Genomic DNA, 25,375 nt, shown 5'->3' with positions numbered 1-25,375 from the left:
TCAAGAAAGCAGTCTTCTGGAGATAGTTTTCTGGAAGCAAGAGACTGTGTGATGGAAGACATAGGAGAAGTGGGAAAATAGAAGTTAAGCCTGATACAAATTCTCCAAATTAGAGGATTGGTTAGGACATGGCACTCCAAAGAGCTTACAAATACACCCTCCCAAGTGAGTCAGGGTTCAGGTGCTTGCCACTAGAGGCAGTATGGGTTAGACAGAAAAGCAGCAAACACCAATGGGAAAAAAGACAGCAAGACCAAGTATATGATGCTGTTCACAGAAGATAACTTACTATAACCAAGCAAAGAGCAGATAGCTAATCACAATGGGTAGTAGTAGGGAAAAAAAAAGAGTATTTTCCCTCTCCCTCCTCTCTGCCTCAATACTAGGAAAGATATTAATGGTCTGAGGGACTACATGGTACCCAGTATCTTCCTTCAGGATACTGAAAAGTTTACCCATAGGCCTAATATTAGGGGCACTTAGGTTTTGGTTTTGAGTTTCCTGTTTCAAAATCAATGAGACAAGGTTTTACTCAGTGATAGACTGTTTTTGTAGATAGCAGATTTGGTGTCAAACTAACCTATCCACCTTTTCACTTTTGCTTTTGTTTTTAGAGCAAGTTTGTTTTCCCTCAGATGGTACATCTTTTCCCACCGCACAGTATTAATTGTATTCTAATATATTGATATATCTTATGGAAAATAAACACCTCAATATTTTACTCCCCAGCACCCTCTACTTATTTGACCAGCTCTTCTGAGAAATTTCTAATTGAGAGCTCATGGGGTTTTAGTGATTTGCCTCACTTCCCAGAATGATGAGCTCTTGGGTAAGGGAGAGGAATGCCTAACCTGAGGAAGGAGACTGTGTTGGGTGAAAGCCTATCACTGCTATTCCTGATAGCTGGATAATGATCTTTAGTATGGCCTATTCTGCTGGCCTTTTACATCACTGATGATGACTTTCTCTAAGGGGGTGCATTGTTTTTTACCTCCAGTTTAGTTTCTTTTTAGGGTTATGAATCAATGAGTGGGATCTATACTCATCTGAGACCTAATTGTAGAAAAAGAGGCAGAGGCTAGCTAGTTCTTGGCCAAACTCATTTCTCTTTCTCTTGACCAAATTAGACTCAATTTTCAGCCACCATTGCAGATAGGTATGACTATGTGACTAGGTTTTTTTGACAGTGGAATATCGATAAAAATCACATATACTATTTAGAGGCTTGGGCCTTCAAAAGCTTCCCACACAATTCTCTCTTTTCTTTATTCCTCATCTGCTGACCAGATTGGGCATCCAGCAGAGAATTTGAAGGACCTAGAAGACAGCACAACCGTAAGACAGAGCCTGAGTTGCTGCATCACTATGGGAGGTTGCCTAACACAAATATCCATACTGAGTGAGAAACAAATCATGTGTAAAGCCACTGAGAATTTGTTTGTTTGTTTCAGCAGTTCTCTACCCTAATCAGAAATGATTTCTGTTTTTCCTCCCAATACTCCTGAGACCCATAAATATCAAAATACTTTCTGGGCATTTGATTTTAATGCTTAGACACAGTCAATGACAGTTAAGAATTGCTTCCAAACTTTTTACATGATCTGCAGGAGATTGGTGCTACGAGTCCACTGAGCACCACAAGGGGGCAGAGTTGCCTAATCCCATCAAAGAGCCAAATTAAGTCCACAATTAAGACCCATTCAATACATAGGTTTCTCTCTGGCTATCTGAACTCTTGTTCCTTAACTTCAGATATGTAGTAGACTGGTGTAAAATTTTTGAGATAGGCATGTATTTATTCATTGCAGTACCAGCTTCTGCTATTTGTTATCCAAAACTTAGGAACAAAATAGATTCATATAGAAAGTGTATCTTATTACTTGGACTCTATAGATCTATTTTATATTTTACAGATATGCATATATTATGGTATGTATTTTTGTATTTATAGAGAAAATACTGTTGTATAATTACACACATATATACATACATATATATTTATATGATTATATATATTTGTATATTCAATGACTAGGTCTAAAGAACAATGTTATTAACGTAGACTTCCCCCCCAAATTCTGAATATACTGTATTTGAGCCAATTTTAAATTTGGTTCAAAGGTTTGGAAGCCAATTTTAAATTTGGTTTAAAGGTTTGGAAGGTCTAGGACTCCCCCACTTTTGTTAGGAGTTGTTAAAAAATGTGCTGATTGAAGTTATAGTCGTATAAAGATACTACTTAACATGGATGTACTGGTACAAGTCTCTGAGCCATGTCACCATTAGATCAATGATTAGAATTGCAATACATCAGTCAATGTCATATAATAGAAGCTCTGACTCATTGACTCATCTTGACCTAGTTCTCAGCTAAGAGTTTTGGTTGACCAGGTGATGGCAAATGCAAAACTGGTGGTTATGGAAAGGTAAATGTAGATAGAAATCAAAAGAAGAAGGGGAGAGAAGAGAGGAGTAGAAGTAGAAAGAAGAGGAGGAGGAGAAAAAGGAGGAGGAATTTTCACACAAAGGGAAGAGAGAACATATATTTGGCTTTCTCAACAGTGCCAATATACAGCATAAGTGAAGAGAAATATAATGGGAAATAAATCAAAATACTAATGTTTTATTTTTCAAATTCTGTGTAACCTTCCCTTTATTAATTAAAACAAGTTTTTGCTCCTGGAAGCATTTACATTATTAATGCAGAAATGCAAAGAGAAAGGAATGCCATTGTTACTTTCTGAAACAATTTATTTCAGTTCATTTCTAAGATAATAATTTGAGTGCCAGGGATTTTGTTTACAAAAAAAAAGTTTTGAGAATGTAAAGATCAAGGCATGAAGAAGCTGGACAAGGCTGGCAAGATGGGTATATATTTATTAAAGTTTTATTATAAATATAATTAAAGTTTTGTATATATATAAACATTTTTATATTAATATAAATTTGTATATAAAATATATTAACTATTATATATTTATATAAAAGTCTACATGTATATAAAACTTTAATTCATAGCTCTAATACTTTGTTAAAATAACAGATATTAACAGGCATTATATTTTTAGAGTTTTGCCAGAACACTGAACATTTTTTCAGACAAAATTGGAAGAATTTAGAATTCCTTCTCTCCCATTCTTTGTCAAGGATTTCACATTAATTTAAGGCAGAATGTTTTTCAAACCTTAAGACAGAATTGCTTGAAAATTGCCTGAATAAGTTTTTGTTCTTGTTTGTTTCTTGTCTCGTTGCAGGCATTTTTGGTATAAGAGCAGTAATACCAGTCTTCACTATTTTTCCTGTTCATAGGCTTCTCAAAGTCCATCAGAACTGATGATACAATAAAGTCTTGATTGAAAATCCAAAATAAGAATGGCCTTGATTCAACTTGACAGCACTACACATCGTGGATACTGTGAGTAGTTAGCAGGAGGTTGAGGAGAATATAAGATCCAAGAAGAGAGAGACATCAAAAACATCTCTTCTGCCCTCTGTTCTGGTATGCTTCATGCGAGAAAGAGTTTCTAAGATTACTACAATCCTAAACCCAACTGTACCCTACTGAGGCAATTTTGAGACTTTTCTATTGATTGCTCTTTATTTCAAGAAATTAATAGAACATTCTAAGTTACTTCTACACATATTTTTCTATGTCTTTTCTAGCTTTGGTCAGGAAAAAAAGTTGTGAAGGAGTTTGAAATGGCAAAAAATTATCAGGTTATCTGATTTTATGGATGGAGGTCTGCATCTTTCAAAGTCTTTAGGGTATTTCATAGTTTGATACATTGTGGAAAATTAATAGTGATGCAGATAATCCTCTTTCAGAGAAATGAAAAGTAGTTTTGTCCAGTGGGGGTGCATAACTCCCCCTCTCCTGTGAAAAATGTCCGTTTTGCATGTGTTAATTTCATTTTAGCATACCTCATTGAACATATATGCATATGCTCCTTGAATTATTTTTTTAACCAGCTTATGACATCTTGCTAGTTCCCTCATTCAGGAATTAGTTAAGTAAAAATCTTGACACATATTCATTTTGTACTTATGCAAGTCATGATTTTTCCCTTTGTAAAAATTATCTTTTTACAGGAACTCAAGATCTAGAAAAGAGGTTGAGGTTGGGGAAGGGCTGATCTTAGGAACGTAAAGATCATACTAGTATCTTTAATATGTCTGACTTTCAATTTAGGATAGTCTTTTAGAGCTATTCAAGCAGGAAAACTTCACCAAGAACAGTTGAATAAAAGTCCAGAGACATATATTCAGATTAGTATTGTTTTATTAATTTACTTCAAAGATGGCATAAATTATGTATTAAGTTATTGTTTTATGATTAGTTAAGCTAATCATAAGTTTAAAACATAGGTATCATTTTCAATAGAGAATAAATGAACAAAGAATACTTGACCTTTTGAAATTACTCATCACTTTCCATGATTTGTAATTTTCTCAAGAGTAATATGCTTTACTCTATTATTGCTAACTTGGGATTATACTAAAATGTGTTTGAAATCTCCTGAACTGTTCACATAGAGGTGCTATAATGCTTCAGCATGAAAAATATAATGTTTCCCATAAACTATTATTTTGATTGACCAATTTGACAACTAAAACAATTTTTCTTTTTTTTTTTGCATGGTTAGGTTTCCTGTAGTTACAATGCTCAAATCAACAACGTTGTGTATCAGTAAACCCAGGCTTCTTCCAATATAACTGTACCTATAATCTCTATCTGTATCTACGTTTACATCTATGTTTTACCTCATTTTATAAAACTTTCTATTTTATTATTGATATACTGTCTATCACACTTTTGTAATTTGTTTTCAGGTTTGCCTCTCATTACTTTCATTTACTGTCAACTCTAACAATAAGGGCTGTACGTCTTCTTCATAGTGGGAGTTCTTAGAAGAGTGGTTGGTACAAAATAGGCACTGATAATATTTGAGATTGGCTACTTTGGACACATGGCATTGTTTGTGACATGCCAGTATATTTATTTGTAGTTTTCATTTTTTCATAGTGCTAGGAGGGTTAATTCACTGCTTTCCGAAAAATTGATCCTTCAGGTTTGGCTTGGGTTTTACCATTGGTCTTTACATTAAAGGGGATCGCTTTTCTCTTTGAAGCACCACAATCCTCTGAGAATATCATAACAATAAAGTGAACATTTTTTAGATTGTTACATATCAGGACATCCTTCTTCATATTGATATTAGACTCTGAACTGAGTACCTATAAAATTCTGTACTAGATCAATTTATTACATACTAGCAAGTATATATTCAGTATAAAAGTTGCCAAACTGCTTTCTTATGTAGAGCTATTTAAGAAAGAAATTATTCAAGAGACGTGCTTATTTTTTGAGTCTCACACTAGAAGTTCTTGCATATGCAAGAAGTCAGCAGGTCTTCAGTGACTTTTCTTATTATTATCATCATCATCATTGTCATCTTAATGGTTATTTCTTTTTATTTTGAAATAGTTTAAGCACATAAAATTACATGGAGAAATAATAACAGATACTCATCTATACCAATCAAGTTTCTCAAGCCTTAATAATTTACTGTATTTGTCTTGGAGATTATCTATCTATCTATCTAATTGATATGGATTTGAAGCAAATATGCCAATATATTTACTTTGTCCTGTTTTCTCCTTATTTATCATGTTCTCTCTTATTCTTCTTCCGACCCCCTCCACACCTGCCAAATGTTTTTAATTTCATGAAATTAGTGTGTCTTATTCCTGGGAAGATTTTTTATTATTATTATCTATATATAGATCTGTGTATTGTATCATTGCCTACATTTTCAACTTTGCAGGATATATAAAGTATGATACCATTTATACAATTTTTTTTCCAGCCAGGCTGATTTGGAGGTGTATTCATGTTGTTCCATATAATGATATATTATTCATTTTAGCTGAATCTACCACAATTTATTTTTCTGTTTATTGACATTTAAAAGTTTGCTTTTTTTTGTTTGTACAAGCAACTCTGTAGTAAACATTTGTGGGCATCTCTCCATGCATATATGTAAACTTTTCTCAACGTTACAGATTTGAGAGTGAAATTTCTGTGTTATAGGGTATGTACATCTTCAACTGCATTGAAGTCATCCTGCAAGGTCTTATCCATTGTTCCTACACTTGGTATTGTTCCCTGCTGATTTAGATTTCAGTTTACATTGAATAACTTCTTGCTACCTAGTCTTTCAAGCAAATGAAATATTCATGTGGTTTTCAGGAAAGTAATCAATACCTTTTTCTTCCTGTAGTATAATTCTGCTATTTTATTGAATTAAAATTTAGGACATGACTTATAATTTTGTAATTCTTCTGCTTGATAAATGTAAATTAGTAAGAATGCCAGTAAAATATATATAATACATATAAACACACACATACACTTGGCTTTCTCAATCTATAGTTGGATATTTTTGCTGCTATTTAGAATATCCAGTGGCAACAATATTAGAGGTTTGTTTTTCTAATACGAAATTCAGAAAGAATAAGTAGACATTATATAATATTTTATTTTCTGAATTTTTCTTCAAATGCTTCTGGATAGACTAATGTAACTTACTGAAATATTCTGTTATCTTTCATTTTATTTGGTTTATTTTTTAATGCAAAGAACATGCAGATCTAAAATATATTACTATTTTTATATGAGGATATTAAAATGTTCTAATCAAATCTGAGTACTTAAAAAACAAAATTTTCTAACAAAAGCTAAAAGTTTTGCTTTTATTTAAAAGGGAACAAAGTTTGAGTAATAAGTGACAAGTAACATAGCTCATAATATCAGCTTAGCCACAAAAAGGATTACCATTCAAAAACATCTTATTCTACATAAAAAATAGTGATGTCTAATGATAAAATAATATAGAAAAATTAACCTGCTGGTTTTGAGTCAAAAAGTAAATACATATTTCTTTTTCCTGCCATTTTTTTAAATAAATGAGATTACTTTGGTCTGTTGATGATTCAGTTGTGTAATAAATTCAAGGCCGAATTTTACTGAAGAAATAGAGTACATCACTGTAGATCTACTAGCAAGTTAATTTTCTCACATTTCTTTTAAGATAGTACGCATATGTAGTCATCACTTCTCAGAGACTTTCCCTCTTTCTCAGAAAGACAAATATGCTACTTTCCTCTTCTTCAAGAATAAATAGGATCACAGCAACTCTATGATCAAGAACAATCAATTATTCATTTTGACTCCTCCCCTTCTCTTTCATTGAGTTTCTATTTTTCTTCTACCTTTTTAATGCCAATCTAAAACATATGATCAACTTTGTATCCAAAACACATACACACACACACACACACACACACACACACACACACACACCCACACACCCACCCAACCCCAATATACCTTCACTTTACTTTTCCATTTCCTTCTCAGTCTAGCAAAATGCATATGCTACTTACAACACTTGATTGAAATTGCTAACATGGAAGGCACTGATGGCCTCTTCATTGCCAAATCAGTAGACCTGCAAACTGAAATTATATTTGACCTCTACTCAATATTTACTAGATACAATTTCTCTCTTGGCTTTCATGACTCTTTCCTAATTATTGTCAGTTCTTAATCTCTTTTGGTGGCTCTTCCATGTGTGCATCTTAAATATAGGGGATATGTATCTTTCTGCCATAAGAATTAATCTTCTGCATATTTTTCTAGGTCATATTATCCCCTAAAATGGTGTCAGCTCTTCTATAAATGTTGATGTCATGACTGGTCCCACATCTGTTTGTTTAGCCTCAACTATATCTTAGCAGCATACCCTTATTTTCAAAGCATTTTCCGCTCGGATTTTGGTTTAGTGATATATTGCTGAATAACTAACCACTACAAAACTGAGTGGCTTGAGTCAAGAAACATTTTATTTGCTCACAATCCTGAAATCAGGGCTGAGTTCTGTTGGGCAGTTTTGCTGGTCTTGCCAGGCTCCATTCCTCTTCATTTAACCAGTTGGTTAGCTCAAGGCTGGAGTCAGCTTGGACTCTGGGATGACTAGACCTTTGTCCTCCTATGTAGTCTCAGCGACTCTCCTTCTCCACATGACTTCTTCATGTGGTATCTTCAGCAGGGTACCTGGATTTATCACATCATAATTCAGAGTTCCTAAGAGCACAAAAGCTGAAGATGCCAGCTTATAAAGGCTTGCAAATTGCACATGACATCACTTTTCTATTGTATTCTCTTGATTAAAACAATCACAGGATGTGACCTGACTCAAGAGTAAGGGTATACACAGGGTGTGAATACTAAGAGGTGTGGTTTATTGGGAGTTAACAATGTCAAAGACTTCCACAGTCTGCCTTTGGTACCTCTGGTCATAGTCCTCCCGCATACAAAATACACTTATCTTTTTTATTACAAAACTGGGCTCAGATTTAAGATACAGAATCTCTTCATCTGAATCAGGTCTAAATACCAATGAAGTAATTTGGGGGCAATTGTTCAGGTGTAGCTTTTCAAGTACAGTTCTTTTCTACCTGAAGTTCTTATCTATTTTTTCAGTCTTTACCTACTTTTAAACTCATGAGACACAGGCAACATAATAATGGTGAAGCTGAGACAGAATAATCTCAGTAACAATTGAGTTCTAAGGGAGGGAGTGGAGAGACTTCCCTGGCAGTCCAGTGGCTAAGACTCTGTGCTTCCAATGCAGGGGGTGTGGGTTCCATCCCTGGTAGGGAAACTAAGATCCCACATGCCATGCAGCATGGGCAAGTAAATAAATAAATAAATAAATAAAGGAGGGAGTGGATCAGTGGCACCTAGAAATCACTGCTCCAAAGCATTTGCATGTTACCAAAATTCCTTTTCTTCTGGGGGCAGGAAATGCATATTAATTAGTGATGAGGTTTGTCCCCTGGAAGTGGATTTCCTTGGTACTTGGTTCTGTCCTCTGGATTTCTGAAACTACCTTCTGCATTATACTTCCTTTTCCATAAGAAATAGCCCATTTTTGTGGGTAACTTTCTCAGTTGGCTTCCTCTTTGTAGAAGTTGGGAGATGACTGGAGACTCAAAGGTATCTTTTCATTTTCAACCATCTCCACATTTTTAGTCCGAGCTATGATGATTCCATGAAGATATTGCATTTGAAAACATGTGAGATTCATCTCCTGTGAATCATTTTGGGGTTTACTCATTAGACACAAGACCACCCACAAATCCCCTAGGGATAAGCCCCCCTCCACTTCTGGAGTCAGGGTTCTGTAGGACAATGCCCTTAAATCTTTCTGAGGTTGTAACAAAGGACCTTACAGCTATGTATTGGACTTGATCTTGAATCTGATTCCATTTTTACTGGTAGCACCCTGGGTTTGATCTTTGAGATCCTCAGGACCTTTGAGATTCTTTTGTTAGCTGTAGAAGGAGAGAATAAAAACAATATTATTCCCTAGCCCAAATGGTTCTGGTTTAAATATTTTCCCTCCAGATTCTGCTTTAAAACTGAGCAGTTTCTTCTTTAATTCATCCACCTCTAAACTTACTTTATTATGCTCAGTAAAGGAAGTCATTAAAAATTCTGCCTGTTAACCTTAGCCAGATAAACACATTCACTGCATACATCTACTGTCTTCCACATTACTGCAGATGACAGTTGTGTTGTCACACTTTCTTCCTCTATGTATCACGTTACACTTTCTCCAGTTCGCATTAAAAATTTCCTCACTGAACTTCCAGCTCTCGCCAATGTCACTATAGCTTATATCCATACTACCTATCGAACTTTCATATCCCAAAGCCAGTATCATACTTTTTGTTGTTGTTGTTTACAGCGTCACCCAACTTCTAGATACCAAATTCTGCTTTACTCAGCTATTGCTACAGAACAAACCATTCCAAACCTTAGAGGCTTAAAACAAGGATACTTTATGTCTGCTGGGGAGTACAAGGCCAAGATGGCTCAGCTGTTGTCTGGTAGGTAAGTAGGTGTTCACTGTTGACTAGAGTATCAGTCTTTGGTCAGAGTCTGGGTTCTCTTCCATGTGGCCTTTCCATATTACTGAGTTTGGTTTCTCAAATCATGATAGCTAAGTTCCAAGGAGAATCCAGGCTACATTTTAAGAGAACAACCCTGTATATGAAAGTGCTTCTCAACCCTTCACTTACATCAAGCTTATTAGCATCCTGTTGCCCAAATCAATGCACATGAACCAACCCAAATTTGATATTGGAGACTGTTACACAAGGTCATAAAAGTACAAGATGTAGTGTGTTTTTGTTTTGTTTTTAGTAACCATGTGGAAAGTAACTTTTAGGCACTTCCAAATAACCAACTTTTAGGCACCACCAAATAACCAAGTTTATTTTTTAAAAGTAAATTTTCCCTTTCCTTTTCAACTACCTGTAGTGTTTTTTCTCAGAGGAAAACGTGGCGATAGCCTCCAAATTATACATTTCTCCCCCATCCAATTATCCATCACAACTATTGATTGTACCTCATAAATGTCTCTCAATTGTCCCATGATTTTATATTATTTGAGTCCAGTTATTCTTCCTGAAACAATTCTATATCTATTTCTCTTTCCATTGAGGTAAAAACTCCATAATATTCATAAAACTCTAATGACTTTTTAGTTACTTGCTCACCATTTTTTTTAACTTGTTAAAAAAATTCTCAGTGGGGTCTGATTTCTTAAAACCTCTGTGATTAGGCATCAGGAATATTCATTTTAAGAAACACTTCATGTGATCCACATGAGCACTGAAACTTGACGACTGCTTTTTTAGACAATTGCAGGATTTTTTGCTTTTTCGCATACTTTTTTTCTGCTTAGAATAAACTTAGTCCATTCTGCTCCTGTCAGTTTTTGGATGCAGTGCAAAATACATCATTATCAAATGCTGCCTCACGCATATTTTTAGCTCATACTTCTGTTACAGCACCTAATATATTTTTATTGACTAATATAACATCAACTATATGATTTTCACATATATTAAACAATTAAAATTCACTCATTATATATATGAGTTTAAAGCCCTCTGGGCTCTCATTAATTCAAAGAAATCTTATTGAGTGCATAATAAGTGCCAAGCATTATTCTAGGTATTTGAGATACAGGAGTGTACAAGACATAATGAGTTCCAACTTGATAAAACTCATATTCTTATAGGAGCAATAGGAAAAAAGCAAGTAAAACCTTCAATGAACAAGTAACTTTAGACAGTAATAGATACTAGCTCTGTGACAGGAATAATATAGAGTAATGCTGTAGAGAGAGAAATGGGAAGGGATGTGGTAAATTACACCATTCAGGCAGGGGTGGTCAAGGGAGCCTTCCTGGCAATGAAAATATTTAAGATGGGACCTTAAAGTTGTGAAAGATAAGACATAAAAGATTCCAGGAAAAGAGAGTACTAATCATAAAAATCTGAAACCACAACTGTCCCTTAGTAATTTTAGTGCAGATGTTTATTTTATAATACTAAAAGGTAAATATTAAAAATCTTGGTATATTAAATATTATTGACTAGTGTTATCTAGAGTTTGGACTATTTACCTACCAGATCAGTAACATCCTAAATTGGTTGGGATTCTAGTTTATTCTCATTATCTTGCTTTTCACTGGAGGTGGGGTGAAGGCAGAAAGGTTGATAATATTAAAGATAATATCTAATACCCATTCACTACTTCTTTATCCAAGGAAATCCTTTTTTTGGGGGGGCACTAATCCTCCACAGGTAAAAAATTTATTTCTTAGTTTTCTATTTCTGTCAAAACAAATTAGCACCAACTTAATGGCTTAAAACAGCACACATTTTTTATCTTACAGTCATGTAGGTCAAAAGTCTGGTATAGGTTCCAACAGGCTAAACTCAAAGTGTTGGTACCCTGTATTCCTTTCTAGAGGCAGTAGTGGAAAATCCATTTCCTTGACTTTTCCAGCTTCTATTCCAGAAGATGTTAGGGAAAATCCTGAATGAACTTTCTGACCAATCCAATAGATGTTTCCCACCGTCCTTGGCATGTGAACACCTTCTTGCATCTTTAAAGCCAGCAACTGCAGGTCGAGCTTTTCTCATGTTCCATCTCTCTATCTCTCTGAGCCTGCTGGGTAGGGTTCTCAGTTTTTAAAGACTTGTGATTAGACTGGGCCCACCCTAAGAGTCAAGTTTAATCTCCTCAAGGTCTTTCATCTTAATCACAGCTGCAAAGAATCTTTTGCCAAATAGGGTAACAAATTCTAAGGTTCTTGGTATTAAGACATGAATATACTTGGGGAGCCATTATTCTGCCTACCACTGGCAGCCCTGCAAGATGAGTTAGCCATGTGATATGTTTTTAGTCAATAAAACATAAAGGGAGTTACTGTGTAACACTTCTGGAAAAGTTCCCTAACAGGAAAACAGACTCTGAGGTTTCATGGGTTGTTTGCTTGATTCTGCCATCCTGCTTCCTGAAACATGACCAACATAAGCCAAAGCTCTGGCAGGTGCCCTGAAAGCAGGTAGACAAGTGCTGCAAAAGAGAAAGCTGGAAAGAATCACTATGCAGTCTCTAAGCTGCCTACATCTGAACTTCTTTTATGTAAAAGAGAAATAACTCTTAATTTATTTGCTATCACTTTATTAGATTTCTCAAAATAGCTTTAGGACAAGTTCCTAACCAATATGCTTCATCAAAGTAAAGCTGACTTGATCATTATAAAAGGGAAAGAACTATGTTGATTGCAGAAGGGCTTTCTTTTAATGACTGAATTAGATTATCCATTCAGCAATCTTATTCACTGGTGGCATACAGTCTTTAACCAGTTGAATTGACAAACTACACAAACCTAGAAAAGTTATCTAGAAAGACAATGCAGAGTTGATGTTCTATTAACAGCTTAACTGTAATTAAACCAACAGTCAGACGTCAATATAAATGTCAGTATATTAGAAAATGGATTTTGCCGCTGGAATAGTATGGTAATAAATTAGAATTGTAATTGCTTTTTGAATCAGCAAATCTTTCATGCCATAAAGAAATATTAGCATTTTAAATTTGTCACATATACACTGTTTTATGACTGCATTTCAAAACCATTCTATTCTCATGTAAAATACCCAGGAAATTGCATAATATTAAATGCTGATAACACTAAAAGAAGTAAAATATCTTTGAGAGCTAAGTTTAAAATAAAAGCTAACAATATTTCTTTTAGGTTAATCAAGGTATCAAATCTCTGTATATTGTTCTTTATTCATAATCCTCTCTAGATTACAGCCATCTAAAGTTTTCCATTTACTGTCTTACTTTGGATTGTTTCATATTTTAAAAAGAATCAAAGTTACACAGTTGCTAGTTAAACCAAATTATTTTCTAATGGTATTAGAGGAATTGAGATACTTTAATCAACACATCACAGTACTTGAGCTTATTTTTCACATTTGCAGAGGAATAATTTTCTGTTTTTTTAGATATGATGTCACGTCTTAGTAGTATGTGCTCTGTGAACCATTTTTGATAAGCACAGCACTGTGTCAGTTCCATATCTTGCATTGTTTTGCTACATTGCACACACAATGAATATCATCAGTCCTAAGAAGCTTGGTCTAGTAACACTATTATTTTGTTATGCATTAGCAAATATAGTTTTGTGGCTTGTTTTGTGCATCCACTCTTTTTTTTTACCTCTTTTACAATTGAAATTTATGTCTTAGACAAAATTTTATATGATACATCCTATACAGTAAGCATATTTTTTTAAAATATATACGATTTTGTGTTCTTTAGGAAAAAAGTTGAAGGGAAAACACATAATTTTCAACAGAATGTTACTGTTGTGTGTTGAATGGTGGCCTCTCCCAGAGATATATTCCCACACTAATCCCTGGAATCTGTGAGTGTCACCTTACTTGGGAAAAGGGATTGAGGACAGACAGAAAAGGAGAAAACACAGTGACACAGAGGAGAAGCCAATGTGAAGATGGAGGCAGAGACTGGAGTGATGTATCTGCAAGCTAAGGAATGCCAAGAACTGCCACCAGCTCCAGCAGCTAGGAGACACTTGTGGAACTGATTCTCCCCCTGAGCCTCTGGAGGAAACACGACCCTACCAACACCTTGAGTTTGGAATTCTGGCCTCCAGAACAACGAGAAAACAAATTTCTCTTGTTATAAGCCACCTAGTTTGTGGTGACTTGTTACAGCAGCTGCAGGACATGGATATGGCTATGATTTTCAAATAATTTTTAATCCTTACTATCGCTCAGGTTTTCATTTTTTCAAATTAGTTTGCTAAAGAAGATTTATATAATTTGATGGAGTATTTGTAGCTGAATATATGATAAGCACATAAAAGATTAAGCAAATGAAAAATTAGACAACTATTAATTTCAGGGACAAGAAATTACTCAAGAAAGGATAAGATAATTGAATTCTATGAGGTTAAGCTGCAGATGACATTTATGTAGTCTTAATATAAACAATGAATAATATAGACAAAGTAACTATTTTCAACCTATAGACTATAGATACTATTGATATATTAGCACGTGTGAGTACAAATTCCTGTGTGAATACGTGTGCTGAATTTGGTGATGCAGTGTAATATATCAGACAAATGTTTATCTTCAATTGCAGGAAGTTAAAACATTTCTAAAACTGATGATTTTAGGAAGTATTTATGTGATAATATTATTTAGGTATATGGAGGTTTAAAAACAAACAAACAAAATATATGACAAGATAAAAGAGTGGAAAGTGTTTGGCTCTGAGGTATCAAAAGTGGAGTGATATGGGGACCAGAGAGCTGTTTTTAATAATATGTGGAGTTTGTTTCTATTGGAAATCAAGGAAGACAAAAAGTAGATAAAACAATTCTTAATAAGTGAAAAATATTATACAAATGGAAATCAACACTTAACAAAACTTTACTCAATGCCTAAAATGGTTTAGGCACTGTTCTACAGCCTTAAGATACACTAACAAAACCTATAGAAGCCCTGGTTTTTAAGGAACTCATATTCTCCCTTAGTGCTGATGAAGCTGATATCAGAAAAAAATTAAACTGGAATAAAAAGTACTAGAAAAATATGCTGTGAGTCTTACACAAAGGGAAAACAAGGCAGAAAGAAAAATGTAGTGTTACTGCTATTGTTTCATTGTTACTAAATTCAAAACATGCTGTTATGAGAGTTTTTCCCACTCAACAACCTGCTTTTATCTCTATCAATAATTAGTAGTAACAATAAGAGATAAGAGTTATGGACTGTCCTCAATCCAAGCACAGCACTAAGGATTTTATATACATTAACTTCACAACCACTATATGAAGTAGATATTTATCCCCATTTTACTTAAGGGAAACTGATGCTTAGATAAATGAAGCAAGTTGTTCATGGAAGGATAGGATGTAGTGGAAGAGTTAGGGTTTGAAACTATATGTGGAGACATGAAGCCTGGTTTTCAAAGCACTGTTTAGGTCAAATATTATGTATATTTCCAAATTTGAACTAATTGCCACTAAGTTTTAATTGTATTGGATGAAAAGATTTGAAATAGCCATATAATTTATATTTTTTAAAAATCTATTGAATATGTGGCATTAGTTCCCGCCAACGCCCATCAACAAACAAGTAGAACCCTTCTATATGCAGATAAAGGTTGTTTTTAATAAATCATTGCAATGAATGTCATGTACTGCCTAAAGAGTGTTGAGATTGGCATTTGCTGCCATAGTCGAATTGTAGCAGTTACATCTCCCATGTACCTTCACTGTCAACCGAAGATAAAATCATTGCATGTTGGAAGGCAGTGTAATTTGGGGAAGAAATTACAATACTGGGAATTTGGAGATACGAATTTTAACCCTAAAACATTCTTAGTTGATGTGTAAGTTTGATTTCCTCAGTTTACTTTTGGATTAAAAATTCTTTGTTTAGTAAAAATCTGGAGTTTTTCAATAACTGTCTAAATATTGTTGAATATGTAGATTTTGCCAGGTTAAGTCTTACTAATATGCTTCATTTGGGTTAGAACATTGGGATATAACTCCAATGAGCGCATTTTGCTAGGCAAAGTGTGTTTTACTACAAATATATGCACCGATGAGACACTGAGTCTCAAAGCAATCTAATGCATGTCTTAATATTTATTTCAGGTTATTGTGCCTGTCATTTAAACCATAACTCTTTTATAATCTATTGCTCAAGTTTTGAAAAATGAAAAGAAAATGAAAAATCTTTGTTTTGGCTCTATGTTAAAAAAGGGATGTTATTCTTACAGTATTAATCTTTCAAATGAGGTGGAAAAAAAAGGTTCTCATTATATGTAAATTTTTATATGATTCAAAATTTTTTTCAATATTTACTGTGTTAAAATACATATAACAAAATTTACCATTTTTATCAGTTTAAGTGTACAATTCAGTGATACTAGTGCATTTACATAAGTGTGCAAATATCATTACTATCCATCTCCAGAACTCTTTACATCTTGTAAAACTAAATGCTATACTCTACTTTTTCTTAAGAAAGCAAAGTGGTTTATTTCTGGGCTCTCTGTTCCATTGATGCATCTGTTTGTTTTTGTGCTAATGCCATGCTGTTTTGATTACTGTAGCTTTGTAGTATTGTCTGAAGTCTGGGATGGTTATGCCTCCTGCTTTGTTCTTTTTCTTCAGAATTGCTTTGGCAATTCTGGGTCTTTCATGGTTCCATATAAATTTTAGGATTATTTGTTCTAGTTCTGTGAAAAATGTCATGGGTAATTTGATAGGGATCTTATTAAATCTGTAGATTGCTTTGGGTAATATGGCCATTTTAACAATATTAACTCTTCCAATCTAAGAGCATGATATATCTTCAATTTCCTTTATTAACATTTTATACTTCTTAGTGTATAAGTCTTTTACCTCCTTGGTTAGGTTTATTCCTAAGTATTTTATTTTTTTGGGGGGGTGCAATTTTAAATGGTATTGTTTTTTATATTCCTATATTTCTAATATTTCACTGTTACTGTAAAGAAGTGCAACTGATTTCTGTATGTTAATCTTGTATCCTGCTACCTTACTGAATTTATTTATCAGTTCTAGTAGTTTTCGTGTAGAGTCTTTAGGGTTCTCTATATATAGTATGATATCATCTGCATATAATGACAATTTTACCTCTTCCCTTTCTATTTGGATAAATTTTATTTCTTTTTCTTGTATGATTGCCATGAGAGTGGGCACCCTTGTCTTGTTCAAGATTTTAACAGAAAGTCTTTCAGCTTTTCACCACTGAGTATTATATTGGCTGTGGTTTTGCAATAACTATCTTTTATTATGTTGAGATAGGTTCCCTCTACACCCACTTTGGGGTTTTTATCATAAATGGATGTTGAATTTTGTCAAATGCTTTTTCTTCATTTACTGAGATCATGTAGTTTTTATCTTTTGTTTATGTGGTGTATCATATTGATTGATTTGCGAATGTTGAACCATCCTTGTGAACTTAGGATGAATCCCACATGGTCATGGAGCATGATCTTTTTTATGTGTTGTTGGATTCGATTTGCTAATATTTTGTTGAGAATTTTTGCATCTATATTCATCAAAGATATTGAACTGTAATTTTCTTTTTTGGTGGTGCCTTGTCTGGTTTTGGTATCAGGGTGATGGTGGCTTCATAGAATGTCTTTGGGAGTGTTTCGTCCTCTTCAATCTTTTGGAATTGTTTGAGAAGGATCACCGTAAGTTCTTCTTTTTATGTTTGGTGGATTTGCCTGTGAAGCTGTATGTCCTGGACTTTTGTTTGTAGAGGGTTTTTTGTTTTTTTGTTTGTTTTACAGATTTTATTTCACTTCTAGTGATTGGTCTGTTCACATTATCTGTTTCTTCTTGAGTCTATTTTGGTGGGCTCTATGTGTCTAGAAACTTGTCCATTTCTTCTAGGTTGTGGAATTTGTTGGCATATAATTGTTCATAATTTTCCCTTATGTTTTGTGTGTGTGTCTGTGTGTTTCTGCAGTATTGGTTGTTGTGTCCTTTTTTTTTTTTCCCCATTTCTTATGTTGCTTATTTGGGTTCTTTCTTTTCTTCTTGGTGAGCCTGGCCAGAGGTTTGTCAATTTTGTTTACCCTTTCAAAGAACCAGCTCTCAGTATTATTGATTTTTTTCTATTGTTTTTTTAATTTCTACTTCCCCTCTGATCTTTATTATTTCATTCCTTCTACTGATTTAGAGGGTTTTTTGTTCTTATTTTTCGAATTATTTTAAGTGGTAGGTTAGGTTGTTTGAGATTTTGCTTGTATTTTTTTTTTTTTTTTTTTTTTTTTTGCGGTACGTGGGCCTCTCACTGTTGTGGCCTCTCCCGTTGCAGAGCACAGGCTCTGGATGCACAGGCTCAGCGTCCATGGCCCATGGGCCCAGCTGCTCTGCGGCATGTGGGATCTTCCTGGACCGGGGCATGAACCCGTGTCCCCAGCATCGGCAGGCGGACTCTCAACCACTGTGCCACCAGGGAAACCCTTTTCTTGTTTTTTGAGGAAGGCCTGTATCACTATGAACTTCCCTCTAAGAATGACTTTTGCTGCATCTCATAGATTTTGTATGGTTGTGTTTTCATTATCAGTTGTCTCAAGGTAGTTTTTAATTTCCTCTTTGATTTCATCATTGACCCATTGTTTCTTTTAGTAGAATGTTGTTTAGTCTCCATGTAAGCATTTTTTTTTTCTCATTTCTTTTTCTGTGGTTGATTTATATTTTCACACCATTGTGCTCAGAAGAGATGCTTGAGATAATTTCTATCCTCTTAAATTTGTTGAGGCTTGTTTTGTACACTAGTATGTGGACAATCCTAGAGCATGTTCCATGTGCACTTGAAAAGAATGTGTATTCTGGAGTTTTGTTTTGTTTGATATAATGTCCTGAAAATATTAACTAAGTTTAACTGTTCTTTTTTATCATTTAGGATCTCTGTTGCCTTATTGATTTTCTGTCTAAAAGATTTGTCCATTGATGTGAGTGGGGTGTTAAAGTCTCCTACTAATATTGTATTCCTGTCAATTTCTCCCTTTATGTCTGTTAGTATTTGTTTTATGTTTTTGGGTATTCCTATATTAGGTGCATATATGTTCAAAAGGGTAAAATCTTCTTGTATTGATCCTTTTATCAATATATAGTGTCCTTCTTTATCTTTATTTATGGCCTTTCTTTTAAAGTCGGTTTTGTCTGGTATGAGTATTGCAACCCCCGCTTTCTTGTCATTCCCATTTGTATGAAATATCTTTTTCACTGTCAATTTGTGTGTGTCCTTTGGCCTAAAGTGGTATCTTATAGGCAGCATATTGTAGATTCTTGTTTTCTTATTCAATCTGCCACTCTATGTCTTTTGATTGAAGCATTTAGTCCATTGACATTTACGGTAATTTTTTTTTTTTTTTTTTTGCTGTATGCAGGCCTCTCACTGTTGTGGCCTCTCCCGTTGCAGAGCACAGGCTCCGGATGTGCAGGCTCAGCAGCCATGGCTCACGGGCCCACCTGCTCCATGGCATGTGGGATCTTCCTGGACCAGGGGACGAACCCGTGTCCCCAGCATCGGCAGGCGGACTCTCAACCACTGTGCCACCAGGGAAGCTCTACGGTAATTATTGACAGATATGTATTTACAGCCATTTTAAACCTTGTTTTCCAGTTGATTCTATGTTTCTTCTTTGTTCCTTTCTGTTTTTGTGGTTTGATAATTTCCTATTATTTCATGCTTGTGTTTTCTACTTTTTGGTTTTTGTGAGTCTACTGTATGTTTTGATTTGTGGTTACCCTGTTTTTTCAGTATGTTAACCCCTTCCTATATCTACTTGCTTTAGACTGATAGTCATATAGACTCAAACACATTCTAAAAAGAAAGAAAGAAAATCTTTCTTTCTAGAAAGCACATTATTAGAAGCACTGTTTGATAAAATATAGATAAAACGTATTGTCAAGAGTTAGAAGAATGAAGTTTAGGGCAGGTAAATATAGCATCAAATACAATGAAAAACATTTATTTTGATTTATCAAAATTAAATCTCAGGCATATAAATATTTTTGAAGAGTTGATTACATAAAATATAAGGCAGAATTCTATGAATTTAAAATTTAGAATAATCAAGACCAGTCATACTTAAATCATTTGAATCACAATAGCTTTTACAGAGGAAAGCAAGGAATTAATATCAGACTTTACATGAAAATTTTCAGTATTAAACATAAGTACATTTTTGTTTTTACCTGTATTTTTTGTCATGTTTTGTCTGTGACCTGACTTCTCCTATGTTCCTAAATCATTTAAATTTAAAAATGAATGTATGAATTTTTTAAAAAATTGAAGTATAGTTGATTTACAATATTATATTAGTTTCAGGTATACAGCATCATGATTCAGTATGTTTACAGATTATACTCCATTAAAAGTTATTAAAAAATAATGCTGTAATCCCCTGTGCTATATAATATATCCTTGTTGCTTATCTATTTTATACATAGTAGTTTGCATCTCTTAATCCCATACTCCTAAAATTCCCCTTCTACCTTCCCTCTCCCCTTTGGTAACCACTAGTTTGTTTTCATGTCTGTGAGTCTATATCTGTTTTGCATATACATTCATTTGTATTATTTTTTTAGATCCCTAAAAAGTGATATCATACAGTATTTATCTATCTCTGTCTGACTTATTTTACTAAGCATAATATTCTCTAGGTCCATCCATGTTGCTGCAAATGGCAGAATTTCATTCTTTTTTATGGCTGAGCAATATTCCATTGTATATATTTATACCACTACTTCTTTACCCATTCATCTGTTGATGGGCATATGGGTTGCTTCCATTTTCTGGCTATTGTAAATACTGCTGTTATGAACATTGTGCTGCATCTGTCTTTTCAGATTACTGTTTTCATTTTTTCCAGGTATAAACCAATGAGTGGAATTGCTGGATCATATTGTGATTCTATTTTCTGTTTTCTGTGGAAACTCTGTACTGTTTTCCACAGTGGCTGCACCAATTTATATTCCCAACAACAGTGTACAACAACAGTGTACTTTTCTCTGCATCCTCTTCAACATTTGTTATTTGTAGACTTTTTAATGATAGCCATTTTGATCAGTGTAAGCTCATATCTCATTGCTGTTTTGATTTTCATTTCTCTAATAATTAGTGAAGAGCAACTTTTCATGGGCCTGTTAGCCATTTTATGTCTTCTTGGAAAAATGTCTGTTGAGATCTGCCCATTTCTTGATTGGGTTGTTTTTTTTGATATTGAGTAGTATGAATTGTTTATATATTTTGGATATTAACTTCTTGTTGGTCATATCATTTGCAAATATCTTCTCCCATTCCATAGGTCATGTTTTAATGTCATTGGTGGTTTCTTTTGCTGTGCAGAAGCTTTTAAGTTTAATTAAGTCCCATTTTTCATTTTACTTTTATTTCTCTTGCTTTACAAGACTGATCCAAAAAAATATTGTTATGATTTATGTCAGAGTATTCCACCTGTGTTCACTTCTAGGAGTATTATAGGTCCACTCTTTTCTTCTTGGTAAGCCTGACTAAATAAAAGTTTATCAATTTTGTTCATCTCTTTTAAAAAGCAGCTCTTGGTTTCATTTATCTTTTCTAGTGTTTTTTGATTTCTATTTTATTTATTTCCTCTCTGATCTTTATTATTTTCTTCCTTTTGCTGACTTTGGTCTTTATGTGTTGTTATTTCTCTATTTTAGGTTATAAGTTAGGTTGTGTATTTGATATTTTTCTTGTTTTCTGAGGAAGGCCTGTATCATTACTTCCCTCTCAGAACTGCTTTTGCTACATCCCATAGATTTTCAAGAGTTGTTTCCATTTTTATTATCAGAAGGTATTTTCCAATTTCCTCTTTGATTTCTCCATTGACCCATTGAGTTTTTAGTAGCCAGTTGTTTAGTACCTATGTGTTTGTTCTTTTCCCATTTGTCTTTCTGTAGTTGATTACTATTTTCATACTGTTGTGATTCAAAAAATGCTTGATATAATTTTGATCCTCTTAAATTTAAATTTGTTGAGGCTTCTTTTGTGCCATAGCGTGTGATGTATCCTGAATAATGCTTCATGTGCACTTAAGGAGAATGTGTATTCTTCTGTTTTGGGATGTAATGTCCTGTAGGTATCTATTATGTCATTTAAGACCATTGATGCCTTATTGATTTTCTGTCTGGATGATCTGGCCATTAATGTCAGTGGGGTGTTAAAGTCTCCTTCTATTATTGTCAATTTCTCCCTTTATGTCTCTTAGTATTTGCTTTATATATTTAGGTGCTCCTATGTTAATGAGTATAATATCCTCTCCTCATATTGATCTCTTTATCATTATGTAATGGCCCTCTTTGTCTTTCATTATAGTCTTTGTTTCAAAGTCTGTTTTGTCTGATATGAGTATTGCTAGCCTTGCTTTCTTGTCACTTCCATTTGCATGAAATATTTTTTTCTATCCACTTACTTTTAGACTATGTGTGTCTTCAGCTTGAATTGAGTCTCTTGTAGATAGCATATTACAGGGTCTTGTTTTTTGTATCCAGTCAGCCTCCCTATGTCTTTTCACTGGAGCATTTAGTCCATTGACATTGAAAGTAATTATTTGTAGGTATATATTTATTGCCATTTTATTACTTATTTTCTGCTTGTTTTGTAGTTCTTCTCTGTTCATTTTCTCTTTGTTTCTTTCCTTATGGTTTGATGATTTTCTTTAATAGTATGCTCATGTTCCTTTCTTTTAGTTTTTGTGTACCTATTCTACGTTTTTGATTATCATGGGGTTCATGTATGTTGACCCATAATTATATCTACTTGTTTTAAACTGATAGTCATTTAAGTTCAAACACATTCTAAAAGATCTATACTTTTTACTCCCATCTCCCACATTTTGTGTTTTTGATGTCATATTTTACATCTTCATGCTTATCCCTTAACTATTTATTGTATTTATAGTTGCTTTTACACTTTTTTGTTATTTACCTATGTACTGGCTTATTTAAGTGATATTCCATCCCTAATGTATATTTTGCTTTTCTTAGTGGGATTTTCCCTTTCCTATATTCTTACTTTTTTTCATTTAGAGAAGATCCTTCAACATTTCTTTTAAGATAGGTTTAGTATTGCTTAATTCTTTTAGTTTTTGCTTCTCTGGGAAGTTCTTTATCTCCCCTTCCATTCTAAATTATAATCTTGCTGGGTAGAGTATCCTAGGTTGCCAGATTTTTCCTTTCAGCACTTTGAATATATCATGCAATTCCTTTTTGGCCTGAAAAGTTTCTGCAGAGCAATCAGCTGATAGCCTTAAGGGGATTTCCATGTATATGACTCTTTGTTTTTCTCTTGATCCCTTTAGAATTCTCTCTTTAACTTTTTCCATTTTAATGATGATATACCTTGGTGTGGGTCTGTTTGGGGTTCACCTTGTTTGGAACTCTCTGTGCTTCCTGTATTTGGATATCTGTTTCCTTCTTCAGGTTAGGGAAGTTTTCAGCTGTAATTTCTTCAAATACACATTGGATGCCCTTCTGGAACTCCTATAATGCAAATGTTGGAACACAATGTTATTTCAGAGATCTCTTGGGTTGTTTTCATTTATTTATTTTTTTCTGTTAGTTCTGCTGATGGGGTGTTGTTTTCCATTATTCTGTCTTCCAGATCACTTATGCATTCTTCTGTATCACTTAGTCTGCTATTCATTCCTTCTAGTGTTTTTTTTTTATTTCAGCTATTGAATTATTTATTTTTGATTAGGTCTTTTTTATATTTTCTAGTTCCTTGTTAACATGTTCATTGTCTAGTCAATTCTTTTTCCTAATTCTGTTAACAGTTTTATTACCAATGTTTTGAATTCTTTATCTGGGTAAAGTTTTTATCACTATCTCATTATTTATCTTTTCAGGAGTTTTCTTTTGTTCTTTCAATTGAGAGTAGTTCCTTTTCCTTTTACTTAACTTTCTCTGCCTCTATGCATTTAGGTGGAACAGTGACCTACTGTGGTCTTGAAGAGAGGTTCTTATGTGGGAGCATCCATGTGCAGGTTGTACATGCCCAATGCCTTTGGTAAGAGGGCTGGATTTGATGTGGACACAAGTCACGTCTTTCCTCAGGGTGTGCTGGCAGCTATCACCTTTGTAGTGGATGTGGCTGGAGATAGAGGAGCTAAAGCTGGACCAGATTTTAGGTGAGAGTTTCTCTCTGCTCAGTAGCCCTCCCAGACCTGTCAGGGGCAGGGTCTGATTCTAAGCTGCTGGAGTAGACGCCCTGATAGTTGGGCTTGGGCCAGCTCTTTTTCCTTTAAGTGGGTGTTTTGCCCTTTCCCCACACCAGGACCTTTGTCCCAAAGGAGGGGAGTGCTGAAGTAAGTGGGGTCTGTGCATATACAGAGGTCTGATGTGTTGCCTGTGCAGTCATCTGCAGCTCTGCTCAGATGCAATCCATAGTTAAGTCTTAGCTCCAGTTGCAACTGCCCCGGATCCACTGCCATTCTGTGGTGTGGTTTGAGCAGGGCTTGGGCTAGGTCACACTGAGCTGGGGTGCACAGCAAGGCAGTCACAGCAAGCTGGGGTGGCAGCTGCCAGGTCAGACCTCTCCCCACTGCCTCGGGGGCAAGACACTTTGTCTCCCACAGCTGCTCACTGTCCCCCACCTTCTTGTGGCACCACTCCCCTGGGAAGTCAGGGCCTGTGTGTTGTTTCTGTGTGTATGGGAGTTGTGAGCTGTGGCAGAATGGCTACCATCAGAAATCGGGCTGCTTTGGGGTGCCACTTGAGTAAGCACCAACAGTGGCCACCACCACCCTACTCAGGCTTTGCTCTGGGACCAGGCTGCCTCTTGAATCCCAAGGTCAAGTCTTTTCCTTGGCCTTGGCTGCCCCCAATCCAGTGCTGTGCTGTGGCATGGAGTGAGCAGGGCCAGCGTGTTCACTTGGCTTGGACTGGGGTATTTGGCAAGGCAATCATGGGAAACTCAGCAGCCACTAGGGCAGATGTCTCTCTGCCCTGTCCTGGGGGTTTGCCAGCCTGCACATGCTCCTCACGAATGGAGTCTAGGCCTGTCTAGCCTTTCTATCTGTCCCAGTGGTTCTCCAACCAGCCAAGGGGCTTGTCTCCCCTGTGGAGGACCCCAGGATTTAGGACACCTGGTGTGTGGCTCGATCTGCTCACTCCCCAGGGCAAGTGTGCAATCTTCATTTTCTTCTGAGTCCCCTCCCTGGAGCACAGGTCCTGACCTGATTGCTTTTCTTCCCTTCCTACCTGATTACATGTGCATCTTTCTTACAGCTTTGGTTGTACAGGAGTCTTTTGCCAGTTTCCAGTTAGCTTTCAGTGAGAACTTTTCCATATGTAGATGTATTTTTGATATATTCATTGGGAAAGGTGAGCTC

The sequence above is a fragment of the Delphinus delphis genome, chromosome 1 (genome assembly GCF_949987515.2).
Source record: "Delphinus delphis chromosome 1, mDelDel1.2, whole genome shotgun sequence".
Classification (NCBI taxonomy): Eukaryota; Metazoa; Chordata; class Mammalia; order Artiodactyla; family Delphinidae; genus Delphinus; species Delphinus delphis.
This window is presented reverse-complemented; position numbering follows the sequence as displayed.